General features: G+C 38.6%; 1 protein-coding gene and 1 long non-coding RNA gene across 2 annotated transcripts in view; both read right to left on the minus strand.

Annotated features, from left to right (window-relative positions):
• Positions 1 to 26,248, minus strand: part of LOC127619542 (tripartite motif-containing protein 16-like) — a 171,110-nt gene that overhangs the window by 120,827 nt on the left and 24,035 nt on the right. The window lies entirely within an intron of this gene.
• Positions 22,236 to 25,812, minus strand: LOC127619547 (uncharacterized). Its single transcript, XR_007967571.1, has 3 exons — positions 25,632 to 25,812; positions 22,339 to 22,440; positions 22,236 to 22,253 (listed from the first exon to the last, which is right to left on the minus strand). It is a non-coding gene; the product is annotated as an uncharacterized LOC127619547 (long non-coding RNA).

The following is a 26,248-nucleotide window of genomic DNA, read 5'->3' on the forward strand; positions in this document are numbered from 1 at the left end:
ATATTGTACCCCTAAAACAACACTAAAACATTTCTCCTGAATCCTGTGCATGTGAGGCTATGTGTTTTACTTTCAAAGAGCAGAAATACTGTAGGCTAGCCTATATACAGTCATTCAATAGTCTTAATTTGACCAATATAATCATTTTAACTAGTTTTTATTGTTCATTTTATTGCCCAATGTACAATGTTCTCACAGTCCATAAAAGAAAGCACTCCCAAATTAATAAATGTAGCCTTTCATTTAAAAAGAAGGTTTTCATAAATATATATTATATTTATATATTTGGAAATACAGATAGACCTAGCCTATATAGAATATCCATTTATACACACACACACACACACACACACACACACATTTATATTTTAAACTGTTGTGACCTGTGAATCTACAGTTTAAAATATTTGCAGAACTTAAAAAAAGCTAAGTACAATTTATTGTAATAATATTGTTACTGAAAGTTTTATATAGCATAATTAAAATAATTTACTTTTCCAACAAATGTTACAAGTCCAGTACTGTCATGGTGCTCTTCGGTCACTTTTGACCAAACAATTTTCTGTTTTGAATTTTAAAATTCACAATTATACACAAATGAACTGGTAGGGCTATTACAACACAGCATAATTGAGTCAGAAGACTGAAATAAGAGGTGGAAATGAGATCAGATCCAGATGGATTAAGCTGTGATAAAATATTTGCTGTTTATTTTTTATTTATTGATTTTGTCATGTCTTATCCTGTCTTGTCATGTTATGTCTCACTTCTGTTCTTTCCCTCTACTCTGTCTCCCTCTGTTGGTCGTTCTATGTTACTTCCCTCTCCTTTACTCCGCTCCCAGCTGTTTCTTATTTTCCCTGAGTTCCTCGTTTACCCTCTGCCCACCTGTTCCCTCTTTCCTCTGATTAAACTCTCTATTTCTCTCCTCGCTCTCGCTACATTCTCTGTCGGATTCTCACTCAGTTATACTACTCCTTAGAAGCAACTACTGCCCTGTCTGTCTCTGTCCAGAGTCCTGTCCTGCAGGCGTAACCATTACAATACTGCTCTCCACTAAAGACCTTCTCCGATCTCCGTGCCCAGTTACCTGACGCCACGAGCTAGAGGTACTCTCCAGCTACCCTCTGCCTTGGGAGAGACCCGCTGGCAGTTATCGCTTCTCCACTCACCCTGTGAACTTCATGTGGACCTCTACCGCTCGAAGGGAGCGCTTGTTTTCTGTTTTTGTTATCGCCCTCTCTGCGGGTTGTTTTGTTTGTATTCCTCTCAAGGAGAAGACCCTGTGTTGACTTTTTACTGAATTTCATTAAAGACTCTGTTTGTTCCATACATCGCTTTTGGGTCCTCACTTACCTTCATAACAGATTTTTTCTTTTATGTGTAACAAAATGCTTTCTCTGTATTCAGGTTTGACTGTAATAATAGCCTAATGCAAATATATATTTTTTTTATTGACTCTTGTGTGCATGATCTGAAAGCACTGTTTGATTTTGAGCACAGATAAAATGGTTTTGTCTTTTTTTTTTTTTTTTTTTTTTGAAAGAAGAGTCAGATGTTCTCTGAATGTAGTTTGAAAATTTGGTTTTGTGTTTAAGGTTTTAAAAATTAATGATGTTTCCAAGAAATGTGTTTTAGCAATTCAGGAAACCTGTAGGCTAATATATTAAAAACATTCATACTATTTTTATATAGGCTATCACACAGATAACAAACTAATAAAAAGTTAATCTAATCAAGCATAATCTCAGTCTTAATAAAATTACTAAATTATCATAATCTTTCACAAATAGACATCATAAATGTTAAAGTGGAAAGGTTTATTTAAAAAATTTGTATAACAGTTCTAATATTACATATAGACATAGTCAGCTGAATATACTTTACTTTGTAATTAAGGTTCGTTGATTTTCATGTCTGCCACATATAAACAATGAGCCAAAACGAAATTATTGATCATTTTCATAAAATCATATGTAACACGTTCCTACGTGTGCTGACGTGTTGTTAACGCGTTCCTATGGCGACCGGTCGGAAGTGCGAGTAACCGATCGTCATCCCAACGTGTTGTTTACGTGTGAAGACACGTTGTAACACGTTTGTGTTTTTCTTACCTTAGTTTAACTTCTTATGCTTCTATTGTGTCCTCTAACTAGTCCACATTTGATTAGTGCAATGGCTGATGGCTTAGAAAGTTATGTGCGGTGTAGGCTATTATTAAAGTTAAATATAGCAGAGGCTAAATATTATTGACAAATCTGGCATGCTTTAACGGCTATTTCGGAAAAGCACGATATTATACATAATTTTTATATATCTCCCATTAAATCGGAAGGTTTAGGAATAGATCTAATTTCGGAATGTGTCTTATTTAATAGAAATACGCTCTACCATATTCAAATGCAGCGAAAACTGCAATCAGTATCCCATCTGCTTTGCCTAAATATAAAAATCATAGACAATGAATCATATAAAGTAGGCTACAGCTGAGACGCTCGTGTTGACATGCAAGTTAAATTTATTCTCTTAACTTCTCACTATTTACCATATAACCACAAATAGCGTAATCAAATAACCAATTTACAAATAAGCTATTATTTGAAGGATACAGATTTCTCTTAATATAACAGTTATTCAAAAATATTTTTTTGTCTGCTTGCACATGATTGCATAGCAAAATATGTTAGAGCGGAGATATGTTTTACTTGTAGTACAACTATGATTTACAATGGCATGTTTTTCTTTTTAGTAAAAGTGCATGTAAAAAATAACATCAATATTTTGCCTGATAAGGACAAATAGATATGGTTGATAATAAAACATTTACCAGAGAATTATAAAAATCGCAGATTAGTAACAACAGTTTGAACATGCGCTGCATGTCTGTCAACAAAAATAAAATAGATTATATTTCATCTATAAAAAAAGTCGTTTCATTTCAATTGTTTCCAATAAAGAGCTGCAATCTCTATGGATGTGATATAAATGCATTTTTAAGTTAAGTTTAAGGGTAAGGGCAGGGATTAGTATTAAAATCATGCTTTTGTATTTATGACATCAAGGCTACTTTATTTGTTCATAGATGGAAGTAATTTAAAATGTTATTTGTGTATTGTAGGCTAGCTAGCCTACTTTTCAGTAGCTATAATAGGCCTACAGAGAATGTCCGTAGACGGGCTTTGGCCTACAGCAAAACTACAGCTCATCCAAGGATATTTTACGGAGCTGTCAACACTGGAAACTCCGACAGCATGCAGTCAGTTGATCGAACACCCAATTTATAAATAAAATGTATGTTATTAATAAATTGTATACTATTATCAATGTACAAGACTACAAGTTTCGTGCTTGTGTTTCCGCCCTGTTTTATTCGTTGCACCCGCTTCGGAAAATTGCATTATCTAATTTAGATTAATCAATATTCAGGAATTGGCCGGGTTTTTTTCCCCTCCAACGTGAATAAGAACCGTGAAAAAAATTGCTTATACAGAAACATAAATTAGGATTAAGATAATTATTATATATTATAATGATTATATAGCCTATTATATATATATATTAGTCTCTAACATACTATTATTAGCACTCTTTCTAATGTCAAAATATGCAATCTTTCAGAAGTCTTTCTAGGCCTACATTAACAAGGATTTGGGACGATTATAATGCCATGCTGCAAACCACTTTAATAATATGTTTACAAGATGAGAACAGGAGAGACAGTGAAAATTCATGTTAGAAACAGTGACCTCTCTCTCTCTGACAGAAGAAATGTATATATCAGAGTTCATCTATCAGAGTAGCCTATCCAAAACCATCAACAGCTTGTTATGTTACAGTAACTCAGCCCACGAGTCAGCGGAGGCAGCAAAGGCAATTTCAGAAGGAAGAAAACGAAATCATGAACAAAGTCTATTGAATAATCTTAACTGCGTCTTTCTCAATGTGTTACCAATGGTAACTTACCATGAAAAGTGAATGGGCAATTAATGACAACATGGTCCCATATGGCATTGAAAACTTTTAAATTAAAATCATTTTTCTTATATCTTTTAACTCTTACTTGTAAAACAATATATCAGACAATATATAATTAATCAGTTTGACAGAAAAAAGCTTACCACTGTATGTATGTACAGTTACAATAGGTGAGTTTGGTGTTTGAAACATTAGAGTCATAAAATACAGAGAAAGTCATGATATACAGGTGGTATCTTTTTCAGTTCATCCCTCAGAAAGACTTAGAACAGGCCTAGCCTACAACACCTTTTTTTCAAAGGCTTATTCAGGGAAGTGCAGCAGAATGCAGGAAATGGTTGAGTATTTTAGGTAAAACATCTGTATTTAGTGCCTTTAATGTCCATTTATAGTCTTTACACATTAGCTTGGATACTTGCATGGTTAAAAAACTGCTATTTTCAAGACGTTGACGTCACGTCAGGTCGTCACGTGGGTCAACCCGCTCGGTAAGACGCTCAAAAGTACAAGACGTTCGGATAGACGTTCGGATAGACGTTCGATCGGTCGGTCGGTCAGTCGAATGTTTGATTTTGGCACGGAGTAAGCGCCATACACTGTATGCGTTTACCGCTCATTTCACCCGCCACCTGACTACAGTAAGCATCTCAACCCAATGTGTGTTTGTTTGTTAAGAAGCACGCAAAACCTTTGCTGTTATTTTTTTAGTTGTAGCCCTATCTGTGTAGCGTTTCATCCCTGGAGATTAGGTTAAATTTGTTAGTGTTGCATTATCATTTACACGGTTATGTTACCCTCCAAAGTAGTTAGCTAGACAGCCAAATGACAGCTGTCCCTGGCACAGTTGGATTGTGGCACTGCCAGCTACCAAAATCAGTTTAAACTCATGTATTTGCCCATGTGTTGTGAAGACAACAATTAAACAAAGTGGTTAAAGTTTTATTCAAAGTGCAAAGTAAATGTCAGACGTAGAATGACCGCAATCAGGGATGAACTAGAATAAAAAAGTGGACCTGGATTTGACTGCTCAGTGCGTCTCAATGTCAATGACCGTTCATTCCTGCTGACATAATTAATGCAGAATGAAATATAGAGACGACCCTCCACTAACTTATAGATAGAATATCCTGTAACACTATGGTGCCATACTTTTGTAAGACTTTGCCATTTTAGAAGACACTGAAATCATCATGAGATAAGAGTGTAATTGTTACTGAACATAAATAAAAATAATAAATGCCTAATTAAAAATAGATTTGTGTAGGTACTTGCTCTTGTCAAGTGGATGTGGTACAAATCTGATATTTGTACAGTAAGGATTGATTGATATTGTACGTAGTTGTTGTGATTGATCAATATTTAATTAATAATTTAAATTACTCTGTCCTAACAATTAAGACATGCCCATTTACTACAAAGGCTATTGTAATAATCTTTTGCTTTTTCCTGTTTTACAGCATTATTGCAACACTTTGACTCCACCAACACAAACACACACACACACACATACACACACAAATCAAAACAACGGCACTTTTAAGAGCCACTCTCTTTCTCACTTGTCTCTTTCGATCACCCGCCTGCTCTCTCTTTCTCTCTCTCTCGTCTGTTTCTCTCTCTCTCTGTCTCACTTGTCTCTTTCAATCACTCTTTCTGTTATTGTCTCTCTTTTAATCACTCTTTCAATCTTATCTCTCTCACTCCCAGTTATTTCTGTTCAGAAATGCCTGGAGGTTCACAAAAAAAGACCTGCCCAAACTGCGGGGAAAAAATATACTGCGGACTTAAAATTTGTTTATTCTGCAAACATCCACAACCCCAACACCTAAGACTCCAAAAAAAGCTGGACAAATTTCAACGTCAGCAGAAGCAGTGGTTGTCATCCATGAAAAAAATAACATAAAGTCCCACATTCTTGATGATGCTGCCATTCTGGTATGTAGTTTTCCAATCATCTCATTTACCAAAATTGTTTGATTATTTTGACATAAGCAAATAAATTAGGCTAACTGGTATAATATATTGCCTCACATCCACACTATAAATAATATAATAAATGTTTACTTTTCCCCCCCCAAACTATTGTGTCTAGGGAGTTGAAACTAATACAAATCCTCACATTTATCTATCCAAAAATTATGTAAAAATCATTGTTTGATTGTTTGTAGATGTTTTCTAGCTTTGAAGTAATTTCTGATCAAGCTTGAGGACAAATTCAGCTTTAAACTACAGTTTTGTGTATATACCTATATATTGATCTCTTTACCTCTCTGTTCCAGCTTGAGAAGTTGTATGCCCTTGGCATGAAGCCCCTACTACTGATTGCACATCCTCCTAAGGTGGTGACAGGGAAGTGCCAAACTAAATAAATGCTGCCAATGCATGCCCACCTTAGCACATCTGCAAAGACATGCCTTGACAACATGGATACCATCTTCAAATTGATGGTTGGAGGTGAGATTGCATTTATTTAACCTTGAAATGCATACGCATGCATATATTCACTCTTCGTTGTACAATTTTTGGTGTTATCCTGTACATTTCCAAACAGCAAAGACTAGAAATTCTGATCTGGCTGTAGCCTAGCTGCAACCTAGAGTCATTTTAAAGAGCTAGTATTGTGGAAAACAAGAAGAAAAATTGCTTTGGGATGATGGCAGGGGTCACCTGTGCTTTAAAATACCTCACTTCTATCTCCTTGGTAGTTTTAAGTTATTGTAACTTTTAAATCCACAGCTAAAGTGGGAGCCGTTGAGGCTGAACTTTTTAATGAGTCACACTCACTGTCAAATCAAATATACTGGAAGCTTTAGCACAAGACCACCAGCAGACTTATGTAGTCATAGTTTGCATTTCAGCCAGATGACAAGCAAAGCAGGATACTGGAAGTGTGCTAAAGCTAAAATAGTGACCTCCAGCTAAATCCAATCAATAAAAATGTCAGTACTTGGATAATGTAAATTGATGCAGCAGGGTTATTCCTGCATAGAGGCTGCATTTGTTTGACTGACCTAAACACTCACCTGGGAAGCTAGCACAAATGGTAAACAGGACTTCCTGTGGTTTCTCAGAAAAATTAAATCAAGGACTCTGACTCTGCTAGTGACATAGCAACCAGGTTACATTACTCCTCTGTGTTCTGTCTCTGTCATGCAGGTCTGTGTGTCTGAGCTACACACACACTTATAGCAGACATATATTAAAGGGTGATGGCTCCTTCCAACAGGGTTCTGTGGATGTGGGGTCATGTTTATTTGTGCTGTAGAATGTAACCGAAGTGAAACAATCAGAAGACCTTTTATTTCTCTGATTCACTGCTTTGTTCTTACTAACACTGCTCACTCTCTTTAATCACTTTGGAGCTCAGCTCAATCGCTGATCTCTCTGCATGTAATAGCATATTGCATTTGATAAGAGCAGCATGGACAAAGTTTTTTTTTCAAATCATATAACGTTTCCTAACATCACTGGCTGAAATAACAAATAAAGCAAGTCAACCCCGATTTTTGAACAAAATTTGTGTATATATAAGAGGATTATTCAATGTTTTTACAGAAGATTGAACTTTGCTTTTAATGGCAATCTCCTGACGAGTGCATGCATCACTGGCAGTAGCATCATAACGGTCAGCGCTGGTCATGGCTGTGCTTCAATTAATTGGATTTAGAAATGTTAGCGGTTGTAAACCTTTTGCTGGTCGCACAAAGTTTACAATGGATAAAAATGTTCTTTGCATCTTAGACTGTGACACAATAATGGCGATAATTAACAGCTGTTGAAAGAACACATACGCAACACATTATCAATTCTTTCTGACTCTGCACTCTGCCTTTCAGAATTCTGTGGGTAAAACAACATTCACTACGTCCATCTTTTTTTACGGTCTAGGGGGATTTGGGGTTGCATTTATTTTCACTTTGGACTAATTGCATTTTATATATTATATTTGTGTGTTCCATGTCCATTTATAGGTTGGACAAGACTCAACCCTGACCAGCTGCCTCAAGAAGAGGAGAACTTCATGCTAGATTTGGTGCCGTGTGACTTAACCCCTACCACCCATATCCAGTCACCACAACAGGAAGCACCAGCCAAACCATCACAAAACCAGGCTCCATCAATTGACACACCAGCAACCCAGACTACATCTGTCTGCACGTCACCACACCTGTCTCCTTCCTACCACACATCACCACAACCTGCTCCATCCATCTACACACCACCACACCCTGCTCCACCCATCCATGAACCAGCACACGTGACTCTTTCTAGCCACACACCACCACACCCAACTACACCCATCCAGGAACCAGCACACGTGACTCTTTCCAGCCACACACCACCACACCCAGCTCCACCCATCCAGGAACCAGCACACGTGACTCTTTCCAGCCACACACCACCACACCCAGCTCCACCCATCCAGGAACCAGCACACGTGGTCGCAGCTGTGCAGCCACCACTGCAGGGTCCACAGCAACGAAAAAGAGCACAAAAAATTAAAGGTGTGTTTTAGTCTATGCACTGCATGTATTGTACAGACATTTTACCCCTGCATAATCGTCATGAAGTTAATGTGATTTTTGTAAACCCTCTAAACATTATTGATTTATTATGGATCTGATTCAGGATTGTGATTATACTGTATGCTATAATACTAGATGCTATATTATTTTATTATTTTTTCTATAAATAATGATTGAATTGATGGTTCCCTTCCGAGGGAACTCGCACTGCGTCGTTGAAAATGACTCTTTGGGGAACGCTCCTTAGCGTGCGCCTCTGAATAATGAATGAAACTATTCCAATCTTGATTGGTGTTGCGTCATGACGTAACATGTGACGGCATAACCGGATGCATAAAAGTGACGCCGGTACACATACACATTAGCTTTCGCTCTTCAGCAAGCGCTCTATGTTGAAATTGTTTGTCTTATTTGGTGTTGTTTGTCTGATTTAAAAATATTATGGCCACCGAACAGTTCAAGAAGTGCGTGCACCCCTGCCCTCGTTTCATTACGGGTAGGGACACGCACGCTTTATGTGTGAACTGTTTGGGAGCATAGCACGCACTGAGGCAGCTCTCGAGGGATCTGCCTGTGAAAGTTGTGAAGCACTACCCATGAGAGTGCTGCGCCTCGGTTGGCGTGCTTCGATGAGCACGGTCAGGCTCGCGTTCCCCACGGTTTTGGTCCCGCGTCTGTTGAGGCAGCGCGGCGATTGAAATCGCGGGGTTCGCAGCGGATTTTGCAGATGAGAATGAGACTGCTGCGCACGTTCTCATTCTTCGTTTGAGGATCCCGAGCCTACTGTGAGTGGTGCAGAAGCCCGCGTCGCGGCTTCTTCTGCCCATGATCAGGTCCCATTGCTTGAGCTCACTGCTTCCGAGGAAGTGGATATGCTCAGCATCGATGCGGACGACCGTGAGCCAAGCACGCCAGTTTTTGGACAAGCTTATGAGGAGCTGATTGAGGTTGTGACGCGTGCCGTGGCCAGACTGAATATCAGCTGGCCACAAAATGAGCAGGGAACGCAAGTTGAAAGCAATTAGACGTGCGTTTCCTGCGGCACAGATCACAAACTCAGCGCCGTTTGCCGTTTTTCCCCGATCTCCACAAAGATATCTAAAACGAGATCGTGGGGTAAACCGCATTCGTCCCGTATCTCCAGCCCCAGTGTTTGATTACAGACGATGTTTTGGGGGCACGGTATATGGGCTAAAACCCGGCGCTGCCTAGTAAGCCCTGCAGAGATACATCTGCTTTAATAAGTAGGGCTTACATGGCCGCACACAATCGGTGTTGGTTTCCGCCGTCTCTGACGCTCGGGCCACATCAATTTCCAGCGAACGCACAGCAAACGTTACGTGTCAAAAAATAAATAAATAAATAAATATAAAAAACAACAAGCATCAATTGTGGTCACAAGAACCGTGATCGACTAAATCCTGCCGGTTTCCGCTTCAGGAAGTCGGGAACAGTGCTCGAAAAACACCGAGACCAGCCTCGAGAGGCTGGTTCCCTTAGTTGAAGCTTCAGGAAAGAGGTCCTACCGAGGTGGTAGAACCTCGGAAGGCTATCTCTCAGCTGCAGAGCAACCGAGGTTGCTCTCGCAGCGGAGTCCTCAGGAAATCGGTGTCGGTTCCCGCCGTCTCTGACGCTTCGGGCCACATCAATTTCCAGCGAACGCACACCGTGCCGTTCGCGTCAAAAAAAAAATAAAAAACACACATCAATTGTGGTCACAAGGACTGTATCGACTAAATCCTGCCGGTCTTTCCCTTCAGGAAGTCGAGAACAGTGCTCGGAAAAACACCCGAGACCAGCCTCGAGGGGCTGGTTCCCGTAGTAGATTTTGTAGAGCCATGGAATCATCTTCCCAACATATCTGCATGGGTTCTGCATATAATAAAATCAGGGTACAAACTGCAGTTCGGGCACCGCCCCCAAATTCTCTGGGGTGGTGCAGACTACAGTGGTTCCGGAGCAGGCTCAGGTGATGGAACAAGAAGTGCAATCTCTGCTGCTGAAGGAGGCCATTGTCGTCCTTGGCCATATTCGAAGTTTGGGGTTGAGACTCAACACAAAAGAGTGTGTTACAACCATCCCAGTGCACAACGTTTCTGGGTGTTGTGTGGGACTCGGTTACGATGCAGGCACGCATGTCTCCTGCACGTATCGAGTCCGTTCTGGCGATGGTGTCCGGGTTAAAACTAGGCCAGGCCATCACTGTAAAGCAGTTTCAAAGACTACTGGGCCTCATGGCAGCGGCATCCAACTTGATACCTTTGGGCCTTCTACACATGAGGCCCCTCCAGTGGTGGCTGAAAGCCAAGGTGTTTTCCCCAAGGGGAATCCATTTCAGTATAATCAGAGTAACGCGCAGATGCCTTCGTTCTCTGCTAATATGGAAGAAACCTTGGTTCCTGTCCCTAGGGCCAGTTTTGGGAGCGTCATGTCGCGGAAAACCGCTTCGACAGACGCCTCCCTCACTGGCTGGGGCGCGGTCATGGACGGCAGCTTTGCCAGGGGTCTGTGGCAGGACCATCATCATTCTTGGCACATAAACTGTCTAGAGATGTTGGTTGTGTTCAGGGCTCTGAGGAGCTTCCTTCCAGACATCAAAGGTTACCATGTCCTAGTACGTTCGGACAATACATCAGTGGTAGCTTATCTGAACCGACAAGGAGGACTCAGATCGCGCCCTCTGTGCAGACTGGCGCATCAGATAATTCTTTGGTCCCAAGGTAAAATACTGTCTATCAGAGCATGTATATTCCGGGGGTTCAGAATCAGGGAGCAGACATCCTGTCGAGGCAGGGGCTGAGGCCCGGGGAATGGAGACTTCATCCAGAGGTGGTGAAGTTGATATGGGACAAATTTGGACCATCAGAAGTGGATCTATTCAGCATCTCGAGAGACGTCCCACTGTCCACTTTGGTTCTCCCTCTCACATCCAGCCCCACTGGGGTTGGACGCCATGGTACAGGCTTGGCCGAGGCTTCGCCTGTACGCATTTCCCCGATCGCTCTGCTCCCGGAGTCCTGGAAAGGGTCCGCCAAGAGGGCATCAGTCTACTTCTGGTTGCCCCCATGTGGCCGGCCCGAGTATGGTTCTCAGACATAATTTCACTCCTGATAGCTCCGCCATGGCAGATTCCTCTGAGGAGGGATCTGTTGTCTCAGGCGGGGGCACAGTCTTCCACCCTCGTCCAGAGCTGTGGAAACTGTGGGTCTGGCCCCTGAGGGGGTTCAGTACCTAAATGCTGGTCTATCAGCGGGGGTGGTTGAAACCATACTTAACTCTAGGGCTCTGTCTACTAGGAGATTATATGGCCTCAAGTGGAATGTGTTCTCCACTTGGTGTAGAGAACATGAATTAGATCCAGTTAACTGCCCGGTGGCTTCAGTTCTGGAGTTTCTTCAAGATCGTTTCTCTCGTGGTCTCTCCCTTCCACACTTAAGGTGTATGTGGCTGCCATTTCGGCGTTCCATGCACCACTGAGTGATGGGCCTCTGGGGAGGCACCAGCTGGTCATTCGTTTTCTCCGTGGTACATGGAGGATGAGACCGACAACCAGGTCCAGGGTTCCTGCCTGGGACCTGGCGGTGGTTCTCGAAGGGTTATCCCTGGCCCCCTTCGAACCCCTTCAGTCGGCTTCGCCCAAGGACCTGACGTTCAAGATGGCTTTTCTCTTAGCTATTACCTCTCTAAAGAGGGTGGGTGATCTTCAAGCCCTGGCAGTGATGCCAGCTTGCTTGGAGTTTGCCCCTGGCGGAGTTAAAGCCATTTTACACCCGAGACCTGGCTATGTGCCTAAGGTGCCGTCTAACACGGCACGGTCTACGGTCCTGCAGGCTTTTTATCCTCCACCTCATGTGTCGGCAGAAGAAGAGAGGCTCCATTTGCTCTGCCCTGTCAGATCTTTGAGTGTCAGATCTCGAGAGGTCCTCTTCTTGGAGGAGGTCGGACCAACTGTTAGTGTGTTTTGGGTCACCTAAGAAGGGGCTCCCTGCCTCGAAACAAACCATTAGTAATTGGATTGTTCAGGCTATTATCTCGGCCTACAAGGTGCGCAATTTGCCTTCACCTTTGGCCGTGAGGGCTCATTCAACTAGAGGCATGGTGTCCTCTAGGGCTCTCTTATCGGGAGTACCCCTCCAGGAGATCTGTGAGGCAGCCGGTTGGGCTACCCCGCACACTTTCATCAGGTTTTACAGTCTGCACCTCCCTAGTATGCCTGGCGCACGTGTGCTCTCGTCCTAGCTGAGTGCCTGAGTTCAGTTTCACCCTAGGGAAGGCCTTTTTTTTTCGGTGCGTGGCCTAGTGGGCATTCGTTCCCCAAAGAGTCGTTTTCAACGACGCAGTGCGAGTTCCCTCGGAAGGGAACGTCTCGGGTTATGACTATAACCCTTGTTCCCTGAGAGGGGAACGAGACACTGCGTCGTCCTGCCACGCCCCTCAAGGCCTGAGAGCGGCTTGCTTCATCGCTAGGCTAATGTGTATGTGTACCGGCGTCACTTTTATGCATCCGGTTATGCCGTCACATGTTACGTCATGACGCAACACCAATCAAGATTGGAATAGTTTCATTCATTATTCAGAGGCGCACGCTAAGGAGCGTTCCCCAAAGAGTCGTTTTCAACGACGCAGTGTCTCGTTCCCTTCTCAGGGAACAAGGGTTATAGTCATAACCCGAGACGTTTTCTACACATCCCTGCTTCATTGAATTAGAGAGCTGCAAAGTTAAAGTCCATGTGTAAAGAATACCAGTGTAAAAGATATCTGCTCTGTGGAAAGCAATGTAAAATGTAAATAGTCCATTAGGAGACACAACATAAAGAAGGGATGGCAAAGAAACAAAGATTTTGAATAGAACCATGTGCAGCCTTTGATACTCCTGTGGTTATCAGATCTCAATAGGAGGAGCTAAATGTGCTGATGACAAATATTGGAGAAAATGCATAAATGTGTTCATTGTAAATTGATTCCTGCACAAGAAGTACTACACATATTGTGGACATTGGTGCAAATAATATATTCCTTACAATTACAGATTGCCCTCACAATCGCCTTGAAATGTTCCCAGTCCAGTAAAATAATAAAGACAAGGAACAGAAAGGTAGGACAATAACTAACTGGATGACAGTGTTTTCTCTCAATTCGTTAAATAATGCTACTGGAATTGTCTTTTTAAAACCTTAACCAAGTACATTTTTTACTTAAAATGCAGCTACAAATATGTGATTATGTAAACAATGATTTTATCACTTTTATTATTTATCCAAAAACAAACATTACACCTAAAGACACCCACCCCTTCACCCTAAAAAGAAATAAAAAAAAAAACTCTTGATGACATTCTAAAACTGTTGTATAACTTGTTTTGCAATTACTTAATGTAACCTTGATAAAATGCTGTTGTCTATGTCACATCATTGAGCTGTATATGTAGGCATCCTGTAAATACCTTTCGCTTGAAGTGTCAGTCATGGATCTTATTTGATGACTATGATTCAAAATAAGCAGTATATAAACTATAGTAATAATTAATAATAATTCATTACATTTGTATAACACTTTTTCTGGGTCCTCAAAGCACTTTACTTGGGAGGAATCTCCTCAACCACCACCAATGTCAAATTATGTCAACAATGAATATATTTTCACTTCTTGTTAAAGTACAACATATAAATAACATACAGTAATACAATGTCTTTGTCTTCCTGCCACAGGGGAGGACAGAACATCTTTATGACTGGCAGCCCTGCACAATGTGGTATGTTAAATAGCTTTTGGTTATGCATGATTAATGCATTTTATGATTGGTCTCTTGGATCTCTCTGGCAGTGTTACGAATAGGGGGTCAAGGCAGAGGCAGACGAGGAGTGAGGATCTAGGTGCAGCACTATTTAATAAATAAACAGAGGAAAAACACCAGGGGCCTGTACCATGAAGACGGTTTAGGTGGCTAGCCAGCCATGTTCCAGTTTAGTTTGCGCCAACCCTGGGTTTTAGGTACCATGAAAGTAGCTCGGCTTTAATCGGTGTTCGTTGCCATGGTATCTTACTCTGCACGGCTAACCTGCTCCGGGGCAGGTTATGTTCTGGATTCAAGATCTCAGACTGAAGTTTGACCAATCAGCTGTGAGCAAAGAAACATATTGATGACGTAACTAATTCCCAACTTCTGTTCTCTGGCAAATCCTGTGGACATCTCAGCGCAAGTTGTTAGACGAGCACTTCATAGAGAAATAGTTTTTATTGAATCCCCTTGACTTTCCTGATACTTGTATGAAAGATACAGATTTTCCACGGAAGGAATGTCTTATCCCACGTAACAAATGTGACCCGTCGAAGATATGCACTTACTGTACCGCAAATGGTCTGTAATGCGTTTTTTTGCAAGTGGAACATACTTGTATGTGGTCGGTGATGCAGAGAATCTAGGGAAAAAACACAGTTTGTCAAACCATTCGCAAGGTGGCCCTCCCCCAGTTTAACGTATTTCACATTTTTTTCTGTTCGCTGCAAACAAGTGTGTTTGATAAAATGTGTGATGAAATCTTTCTTAGGATGTCATGCAAATACATTCACATTTTACACACACACACACACACACACACACACACACACACACACACACAAATGTTTTATATATTAACATGAAAAGCCTACACACATTTAAATTTTATTTAAAACATTTTAATATGATTATATACATCATTTTACATTAATTAGGCCTACCTATATAATGTATTTGCAGAATAATATATAGCTCGTGCTCTCTATCCATTTCAAACGTGATTGGTTGTTCGGCGCCGACGTCACTCTTTTATGTGCACGCACCTGTGGAGTAATCATAGCTTAAGGATCAAAGTCTGAGTTGACAAAGAAAGTTGATGAGCTGCTTCATGGTACCAATAAAGCCTGATTGCATCGGTTTGGTTTTGTCAACTCTAAACCAATTCTGCAACCTAGAGTTTGTTCAACTACCATCATGGTACAGGCCCCAGGAACGAAACAAAGCATCCACAACGGGAAAAAAGGAATACAAACAGGGCTAGGTACTTCCACAGGGGGGCAAGGCAGGAACACAGACTAGGATCAGGGCAAGGCAAAGAGCATACAATGGTGACATTCATACAATGACCAACAATGACTGAACAGATACACAAGGCTTAAATACAAAGACTAGGGTGACAAGGACCAATGAACAAACAGATCTCTGAAACAGGGTAACAAGACACTTAACAAAACCAATGACAAACAATTGAAAACAGGTGAAAACAATAAACATGGCAAATGGCTGAGGGCAGGTGGATTGTGGGGATTGTAGTAAGCAGGGGAGAAACCAATCAAAACTAAAACTACAACACCCAACAGGAAAAAGGAACTAAACTAGAAAGCATGAAAACAAAGGACCACAGTGAACAAGGAAGAAATACATTTCGACAGTGACATAACACAGGAACTAAACCAAACTTTAATATAACAGCACCAGTGAACAAGACTAATTAAAACACAATGTACAAAACAAAAGACAACAGAGAACAAGACAAGACCAGGGAATCGTTACAGGCAGAGAGCAGGCACGCAACTGTGTCCCTGAGCAAGACACTTAACCCCTAGTTGCTCCAGAGGCCTGCAACCTTTGACTTAAACAGCAATTGTAAGTCGCTTTGGATAAGAGTCACCTAAATTAGTAAATGTAATGTAATGTACTATTTTCAATGATGGGTATTGTTGACAAACCATTGTCTTGGGTAGAGATTATTAAAGAAAATGGTAATGCAAACAGTTTTTGTATGCTGTTTACAATTGTGAGGATACTGCTATGTTGTACTGTGCATCCACAGCCATATGAAAGCAAAAGTGAAATTCACTATTATTGTTTTATTTTTCCACAACATTTTGACATTTTAAGCTGTATTGTGCCTATCTACATTGTTTTACACAATTATATAGTTATGTTTATTTTTCCATGAGCAACAGTTACTGTGAGTAACACTGACATACCCTAATGTCCGTAATGACCGTGATGTTTTATATCTTGTTTAAAAGTAATCTTACGCACATGGAAAGCAGATACACCAGAATTATAATGGGTTCAGCAAGACCTTCCTCCAACTCACAGCTCTGCACAGCTCTAGTGTGGAGATAGGTCTGGCTATGCAAGACTAGGTTAACAGTTACATAGTTATATTGCCTCGTCCCCACTCTGGAAAAACAGATTCTTGATGCACTGCACTACTCTGCAAAGTATTGTAAAACATTGAATGTTACAATCATGACAATCAATTCAATGTGTATTATACTTACTAATTCTCCTTCAACTTCCCTCTCTTTATTTATTTATGTTTTTCTCAGTGGAAAGACCTGGCCTCCATCCTGGCAGCCAGCGTGATTCCCATCCCATGGAGCTAGCCTGCAAATATTCAACATACATTGCAAACATGCATTTTTTTCCTTGTTCTTGTTAAGTGTATTTTCTTTACATATTTTTTGTTGTTGTCCACTTGTATTGTTCCATAAAATTGTCATGTTGCATCAGTTAAGAAATTTCTAATAAAAACTGAAATAAATGTTTGTCTTTAATATTCTTCATGGTTTTTATACTTTTATCTGTATTGATACAATGAAGTGCAACAGTCAACAGACTTAACATTTCTTAAACTTGAATGACCCCTTTATGGATTGTTTTGTGGTCTACAGACCATGGAAAAGTTACAGTTGATCATATTTTGACTCAGACAAGCTAAATTATGGGAAACAACTGAGCCTTTCACAACTACCAAAATGTTTATTCCACCAATGACGCACACAGTTGGAGTGCTTTATTGGGGGACATAGCCCAATATTGAAGAGGACACAGTTTCATTTCAAATTTCATATTAAATAACCAACAAATGAGCAACTTCACATTTTTTTTTCACAGGCTTCAAAATGCCTTAATTTTTATTAGTAATCTTTCAACCTCTTGTGCTAAATTACCGCAATTTACGGAAATCATACCATATCCTAATTTGCATAACATTCTGTTTGGACTGTGTAGCAGATAATCACCTTGAAGCTGATTATGTGTTGACAATGTAAAATAACAATTTAAATTTTTGATGGTAATGAAAATGTGCATTTCACAAATGGGACTATACATGCAACTACACATACATACAAACTTCAAATAATGGAATTGAGATAATCTTACAAGTGTTGTACTACATTTGTTGTTCATTTGCCATTTAAGTTATTCATATCAAAATAGAGTTTAAGATATGATAATTGAACTATACCTAACAAAATAAAGTTTTGCAATCTGTGACATAACTAGTTTGTTATGGACTGTTTTTATCATGGGGATGGTTGAAAACTTCCAGATAAACTTTTTTTGATAATCAGTAAATCCACAATCATAATTTAATATCAACATAAATCACATAAGGAGACTTAACATATGGACATTTCAAAGTTAATAGCCTATTGAGACTTTGATAAAGGTAATGTATACCTGTATAACAAAAAGGAAAAGAGAAAGGAAATTAAATATATATATTTACACATTATGAGTAATTTGTAGCCATATATAAGTAAATTTAGCTTATTACAATTAAGGAGCAACGTTACGTAACTCCCACCTGTAGTGAAATATAATCCCGAAACGCGTGTACACACACACACACACACACACACACACACACACACACACACACCTACTTGCTAAAATCACCTTAAGAAATCCCCACCTGTTTGCTTTTTTCAAATAAACCACATAAAGTCAGTGTAATATATGCTTCGGCTGCAGATAAACATTAAGATATTCTCCTGATATGTGTATGAAAACCCTATTTTGGAAACCAGAACAACTACAAATATGGTACTAATTAGTATAAAGTGGCATGGCGCGGCTAGAGGGAATTGTAGTTTAAAAATAGATGACCCGATATACTGAAATTGAATTTTGTAAATAGTGATGTAAGAGTCCACTGATGGGTTAAAGGGGATGGGAATCCCATTTCTGTAATACAATTTTAAATACTGGACAATAGGTGAAAATCAAGTTTGACCATTTTTGACTGCACCCCCTCTTGGTGAGTCTATTCATTTGGGTATAGTCATATAGCTGAAGTCAAGAGCTATCTATAACAGTTGGTTTCATGTCTGTAGGTCCTTCGGTTCCTGAATTACAAGCTTTCCAACATGCAACAAGGTCAAGGTTCAGAGGTCAATATTTAAAAGCAGGAGCAATTTACAACCTTCAGACTGACATATGTCACTCTCCAGGTCGAGCCCTTTCCAACAACATATTTGGTTTAGTCGTTCAAAAAGTTGCAATTTTAGGTGTTCATGGGCACAGCCTTGGTACAGGCATAGTTTCAGTGAGGACTTTGAGGCCCCTACCTCAACTTTTGTATATATATATATATATTTTAGAAATGTAGTATTATAACAATACTGCACATATATGTACCACAGCCAAGCAACAAACAGACTATTTGAGTGTTCATAAATTAATGAGCATCAGCATTAGTCTAAAATATGCAATGTGTTCAAATAGTACTTTCAAATGATGTAAGTGGTGGATGACTTTTTCAGATAATTTACTAAAGTAAAAGTACTAATAATTTGCTGGACAAATACTCTGTTACAAGTAACAAAATAAAGTATTGATAATGTCACTTAAGTAAAATTATGGAAGTATAATCAGCAAAATGTAAAGGAAAGTAAAAGTATTCAAAGCAGAAAGAAAAACATTTTAATATTATTATCATGATATTATTATTCCTCATGTGTTAATGCAAAATCAGGATTTTACTGTTGTATTTGGTTGTGGTTAAACATGTTTTGTCTCTGACTGCATGAGATGATTATTTCATTATGAATGAAGTTGCTTATTTTAAATTTTTGGTATTTTTCTTAATGGAAGGCCCATAGCCCTTAAGTAACACCTTCACTGCTTGTTTCAGTCAGTCTAAACCTAAAAATGTTTAAATACATATTTTAAAATAAACAAAATGAAAAGAGAAAAATCTTCACAGTTGTGAAGCTGGAACCATGAAAAGTTTTTACATGACATGACTTAAACAATTATCTAAATAGCTGGCAATTAGAGTTTTGTCGATCAACTAATGCTGTAGTTGTATAAACTGTTGAGAACAATACTCTTCATATTGTTTGTGTGCAAAACTCCACCTTTCTAAAGTAAATAGTTACTAAAGCTGTGAGATAAATGTAGTGAAGTAAAAAGTACAATATTGAATATATGAAAAGAGGAGATTAATTGGTCTATGTTCTTGAAGAAAGACTTGGGTAGAACAGAGGAATAGCTTGAAAGAGGTAAAGAATTTTTGGGAGAATATTCATTTTTACAGCGTTTATCTTACCTAATGGAGATAGTGGAAGAGCTGTCCATCTTAAAAAAGCTGACCTCATGTATGATTTTTGAATATGATTGTAAAATTTTCTGCCTGAACATTAACACCAAGATACTTGAATTTAGAAATTTTCCAAATGGAAAGGTATATCTTTCTGTTTTAGTTGTTGACCAGCTTGATTTATGGCTAAACATTCACTCTTCTGTAAATTCAGCTTATACCCAGAAAATTTACCAAATTCGTGTAATAGACTTATTATTTCAGGAATAGATGCAATTGGATCGGTAACGTAGAGTAAATAAATCATCAGCATATAAACAGAGGCGGATTAAGGTGGCTAGGGGCCCTAGTCTGCTCTTTGTGTGGGCCCCCATCTAATCACCTGCTCATTTTTTATGGGCAAATGAGTTTTTTTTGTTTGTGCTGAAGTAAATTCAAAATAATAAAAACAATAGTTTGACCAATCTGGGGCCCCTGCACACATAGGGCCCCTAGGCTGCAGCCAAAGCAAGCCTTTGCGTTAATCCACGCCTGCATATAAGGCTAATTTATGTTCAATTCCCTTACGCATTATACCTTGAAATACAGGAAGTGTTCTAAGCATTATTGAAAGGGGCTCAATAGCTATGGCAAAAAGTAATGGGGATAGGGGCATCCCTGACGAGCACAACCGTCATTTTCAACAGTTTTCTGAAAAGAAAATACACAAGTACAAATACCATTCATTTGTTATTAATATTATAAATGTATAAATTACAGTACTTACTGTCCACCACTGAAGGGTTTAACTGGCAAATGAAGTTCACACAACAGACAATTGCATCAAATGGGTTTATTACAGTGGTGCATTTGTATGCATCACAACAAATACATTTCTTATACAGTTTTACAGGATGTAAGTTAAAGATGTTTGGATTTGGATTTCTGTATGTACATTTAGAGGATGTCATATAGAAATCAAAAAAGAAAAACATTTATGGTTTCAATGCTATAACTATAACTATAAAATATACAGTATATGCATATTACATACAAATATAAATCCACATATATCATGGAAATACCCTAGTACATTAGAATTATACTTGTTAAAATTACGCAGACTGCCATTGAATCTTCATTTGATTTTTCCATGCAAAGATGATGACAATTGTTTATTTAAAGCAGCAATGAGCAGATTTAGTCTGAAACCAGTAAGCTCAAATGTTAGAAGAGATAAATAAATCAATATTTTCAATTTTTTTTAATTTAAAATACATACAGAATCTACAAAAACACCAACTATTTAAAACATATATTTTTTACAGCTATTTAAAACATTTTTCTGTACAAATCTGAAGTTCGTCTGTGTTGTTTGGCAGTGTACTTTAGGTGTCTTCTTCCTCAGACTCGGGGCTGGTGAAGCCATTGTCATCCCACTCCTCAATGTCCTCCTGTATGGAAAGAAAATCACATTCCATAGTGGCTATACTGCTGTATGCATTAACAGCCTGTTTGTGTTGACTTCTAAGTGAGTGACCCCTCTGATTGAGGACACTGTTGAGCCCATGTGTTGCATCTTCTGTTAGGTCACCGAAACCTGTAGAGGAATTGTGGAAAAAATAGAAAGATGACACAAACAAAACATGACATTTGTAACTATTTTTGCATTTTACAATGCTGAATTTGCAAATTCAACATTTCCTTTTAGTCATTATACTGTGTATGCATTTACATTGCGCACACTGATGCCAAATAGATGGTCAGCTCAGTGCCTGATCACAACTCAATGTATAAAGTAGAGTTCCCTGGACACATCACTCTCTCTCTCTCTCTCTCTCTCTCTCTCTCTCTCTCTCTCTATATATATATATCATAAATAAATACATGATACTAAAATATAAAGATCTTGTACATACTGCTGGTTTTGATGCACTCCAAAGTCTGTCCTCTGAGTGACTCCACTTCTTGCACTTGCTTCAGAAGGTACTTGATGTGCTGAGACATCTCCTTTACCAGGATGCTCTGCTCCTCCTCCAAGCGTTTTAGCAGCATTACCTGGTCGAAGATAGATCTCTTCAACCTAAAAGTGCTGCCTTTGGTTTGGGAAAGGAATGGAATAGTGGACACGGAATGTTTATTATTATATTATATAAGTATAACAGAATTATGTTATTTTAGAGAAATCTTTTTAGCTGACAGCATTGGTTCTGTAGAATATAAACATCAAGCTAAACTAGCAATTAATACTTATCGTACCATCTTCATGTCTCTCCCATGGTAGGATGTATCCCTCTGTCAGACTGCAAGCCAACTCCTCGTCAATCAGATCTCCTTCCACTATTGTGTTGTATTGCAAGACCTTTTCATGAGCTTCTTCTTCAACTCAGTCATTTTCTTTCTCTTTTTTGTCTTGCCTGGTTGCTATCTGCAAATCGAAACAAAAAGAAAACTGTGTCATAACATTATTGTTTTTTATATGTTAATTTAAATAACTTGATTTGACAACAAACCATGCTGACGATACAGATCTTGCTTCTTGCGCAAAAGGGTTACAGTGATGTTCTCAATGTCAGCCCTTAGCTCTTCAATACAACCTGGAGTGTAGACTCTCTCTAAATAGGTGAAACAAAACAATTGGACAAGAGACACAATTAGTGACATTTTCAAAACATTCAAAACAAGACACCTTTTATTATTTGTATAAATGTACAGTCATTAACAGATGTGTGTGTGTATATATATATACACACCGTATATACATACACTCTTAGAAGAAAAGGTTCTATATAGAACCTTAAAAGGTTCTATCAGGCGCTACGTATTTGGAACCCCTAAAATGTTCTATAAAAAACCCTTTTTAAGGGTTCAATCAAAAGAACCCTTTAGGGTTCTTTGTAACCAGGAAAAAGGTTCTATATGGAACCTTTTAGGGGTTCATTCATTATCATTTGTTTTGTCCTTTCCGGATTAAATATTTCATATTACTGACAAACATCAAGACCCTAAAATGTAAAAATGTAATTCACATAAAAAAAGTCACCCATGAATACTGAAAAAAAGCACACCCAAAGTGCATAGAACTAGTAATTTATTTATATCAGATCAACAAATCAACATTAAAACATCAACCATTTAAAAAATATCTCATAAATAATGTAAATAGAGTTTCACCTACATATTACAAAATAAGTCCATAAAATGTACAAAATTACATTAATCTATCACTAATAAATAATGCAAATATACAGATTCATCTAAATTCTCATTAGTGTTAGAACAACATCAAGTCCCTCAAAACTACAAATACATATTAATATAACTCACAATGGAAATATACAGATATAGAAGTACTTCAAATATACAAATTCATATTAATATCACTCAAAGAATGTGAATACATAGATTAAAATTCAGATCAGCATTTCAGAATAACATCAATCACCTCATATTTACATTAGCACTATTCATGACATATCAAAGTATTATGATAATTGATTATACATTTTGAGCACTGGCACAGACAGTTTTTTTTGGCTGCTGGAGAGTTTAAACAGGTAGTGCTCAACAAAATTCATCGTGTGAGTGATGTGCTTGGGGTATTCCACACTGAATACGAAATAAGCAGCAAAGAGGCACTCCATTGCCTCCATCACATCCATTTCTGCGCTCACAATGTTGACACCCTCCATATTGATGCTGGCTCTTTTTGCATGGAGGGGGTTTGAAGCTTCATGGAAAAACTATAGTCGGAGTTGGCTTTACTGATTCCTACAAGTTGGAAAAACAAATTATTTGTGAAATAACTTAGAATACAGTAGTCCCAAAAGTTAAAATTCCATAAAAAATTATCATTTAGTCAACCCCATTTTGCCCAAAATTTGCATGACTTTTCTTTGGTGAAAAACAGAATGATAGCCTTAGTCATGTTTAACTGCCTTTGCATACTTTCTTCCAAACAATTAGGGATGTGACTGACCATTTTGTACCACAGTGGTAAGGGCCAATTCACTGGCATGAATATGTAAGGGCCAATTCACTGGCTAGGTTGCACACACAACTCAATCATGACCACAGAAACTTGCTCAAAAACAATCGCTTAGGCGCCATTCTGCTCCAGTGTATCAACAATGATGACGGACTATGATTGACAGCTCGCTCACGAGCGAGGGCGGGTCTGTGTTGAAACACTGCTGTCAATCAACAATTCTGGGAGGGGCGTCCGACCGTGTGACGTCACACGGTCGAACGGCTCGATTTGAGGCAGGGGAAAATATATAAGGAGATTAAAACAAAAACACTGGATGGATTTTTATCATAATAGGATGGTTGTGTACAGGCACAGCCAACACACATTTCAGTACAATCAACTTGAAAAAGTGCATGTACCATTATATGACCCCTTTCCCTTTAAGCTATGTGTGCTATAGAAACAGCCGTAAACTGGCCTGCTTCCAGTTCCTTTGACACCACTTGACTTGAATATAAAATAATCATTCATACAGTTAAAAACTAAGCTTAGGATCAGAAAACACAAATTTAACAGTTTGCAACAAGCACAACAAACTTACCGATGTAAGGCAACTTGTGACACTGTCGCGGTTCAGGCTCATTCCTGTTTAAAGTGTAACGTTAAATCCGCTGTTGAAACATTGACAACTTCATTACTAATGGGTTTAAAGCTTATAACCAGTAGATTACTAAAAAAAATCGATGTATTTCTCTGACTTACCACAACAATATTTCCGTCAGCCCATCAATTTAAATCAGCAGACGCCAGAGACAGGGATCAGTCTCTTCTCGACCGTTGGAATTCAAAAAGCGCGTGCATGCACTTTCATGAGACAGCGCTAGCGTGAATATGCTCGCGCAAATGCAAACAAATAGTTTACTTTGTAAAATTAATGAAAATAATGAGTTTATTACTTCTTTTTGTTTATGTTTGCTTTTCAACAGATAAAAAAATTAAATCCATAATGCAAAATTGTTTAGTTGCGGTAGCCTACAATAATTTCACATAAATGACAAAGAATGAAATGTAAGAGCAGCAAACAAGGCTAAGTAAGACGAGAGCCTATTCAGCTATAAATGGCTTAGAATGAGCCCTTATGCTTGTTTTTGTACTGAGTAATTTCTTGTTATGATGATAATAATGATGATGATGATGATGATGACGATAAGGTCAATATAGGGGTGTGCGATACAGCTATCGTCTGCGATAATATCGTATTTTTTGTTTTAACGATGTGCGCTTTTACGTTATCAAGTATAGGCTAATTCAAAAACTAAACAAATCGTGCCTACAGAGTGCACGCATCTATAATGTAAAGTTACATGATGAAGTCTAGTTATACTAGTGCGGGTGTGCATTTTGAGTGCATTCTTTCACTGCATTATTCAGTGTATTCAAATGCATTTATAAATGCATGTGAATGATCACATAATTCAAGATATGGGGGTTAGACAATGTATATATTTATATCATTTTATGTAGTTAATCAATATCACACGAAGAGTGCCATTTCAGTTTTTCTCCTCAATCAGCATGATTAAAATGTGATATTACGTTACTACAACAGTTTAATAAACAATAATTTAATTACAAATACAAAATGTTGCAGAATAATGTAATATATGAATGAATAATAGCCTAAAGAAGCTTTGTGCCAAAAGGGTTCTTTCTTGTCATTATAGAACCTTTTTAGCATAAAAGGTTCTTTGGAGTTGAGTAAAGAACCCTATGGTTCTATATAGAACCCCAATGAGCCCTTTTTTCTAAGAGTGTAGTGTACTTTACATGTTTTACCTGTGACAGCCCATTGTCTGACATCCCATACCCACTGCTGTATTGTCTCCTGATCAAGGTTGTGCTCCTCCTTGATGTTGCTAAGGCTGGCAGCTTCCACCTTTGCCCTCTCTGTGATCTTTTAAAGAGAAAAAAATATGAAAATGTCAGAAAAAAACTCTACGCACCACCACAATGCAAAAACCACCAACAAACAATTAATCTACAAATAGTTTCAGATCTAGCTGTAGTTTGTGCATTAAGGGAAAGGGGCAGTGCTTAGGATCTCAATGATAATTTACCCTTACTTTGACATATCTGTGGGCTAACACTTGATGAATGTTGTCCCTCTTTCTTCTGTTCCAACCCATGGCCTGTCGCGTTAGCATGTTCACTCTTGCTAATGAAACAATAATGCACCCACAAGCAGAAAAGTATGATGTCACATCCAAAAGGCAATAAGAGAAACCCAACAGACATGCCTAAACCAGATCACTAAAAGTTAGTTGAACTGGTAATTATCTTGAATACAATGATAACTTTGGTAAGAACAGAGAAACTTTGTTTTTCTTTTAATTCCCTGTAAAAACACTATGAAGTATTTATTATTATTTATTTAGGCAACCACAGTGTGTAGT

This window comes from Xyrauchen texanus, chromosome 26 (assembly GCF_025860055.1).
Source record: "Xyrauchen texanus isolate HMW12.3.18 chromosome 26, RBS_HiC_50CHRs, whole genome shotgun sequence".
NCBI classification, from domain to species: domain Eukaryota; kingdom Metazoa; phylum Chordata; class Actinopteri; order Cypriniformes; family Catostomidae; genus Xyrauchen; species Xyrauchen texanus.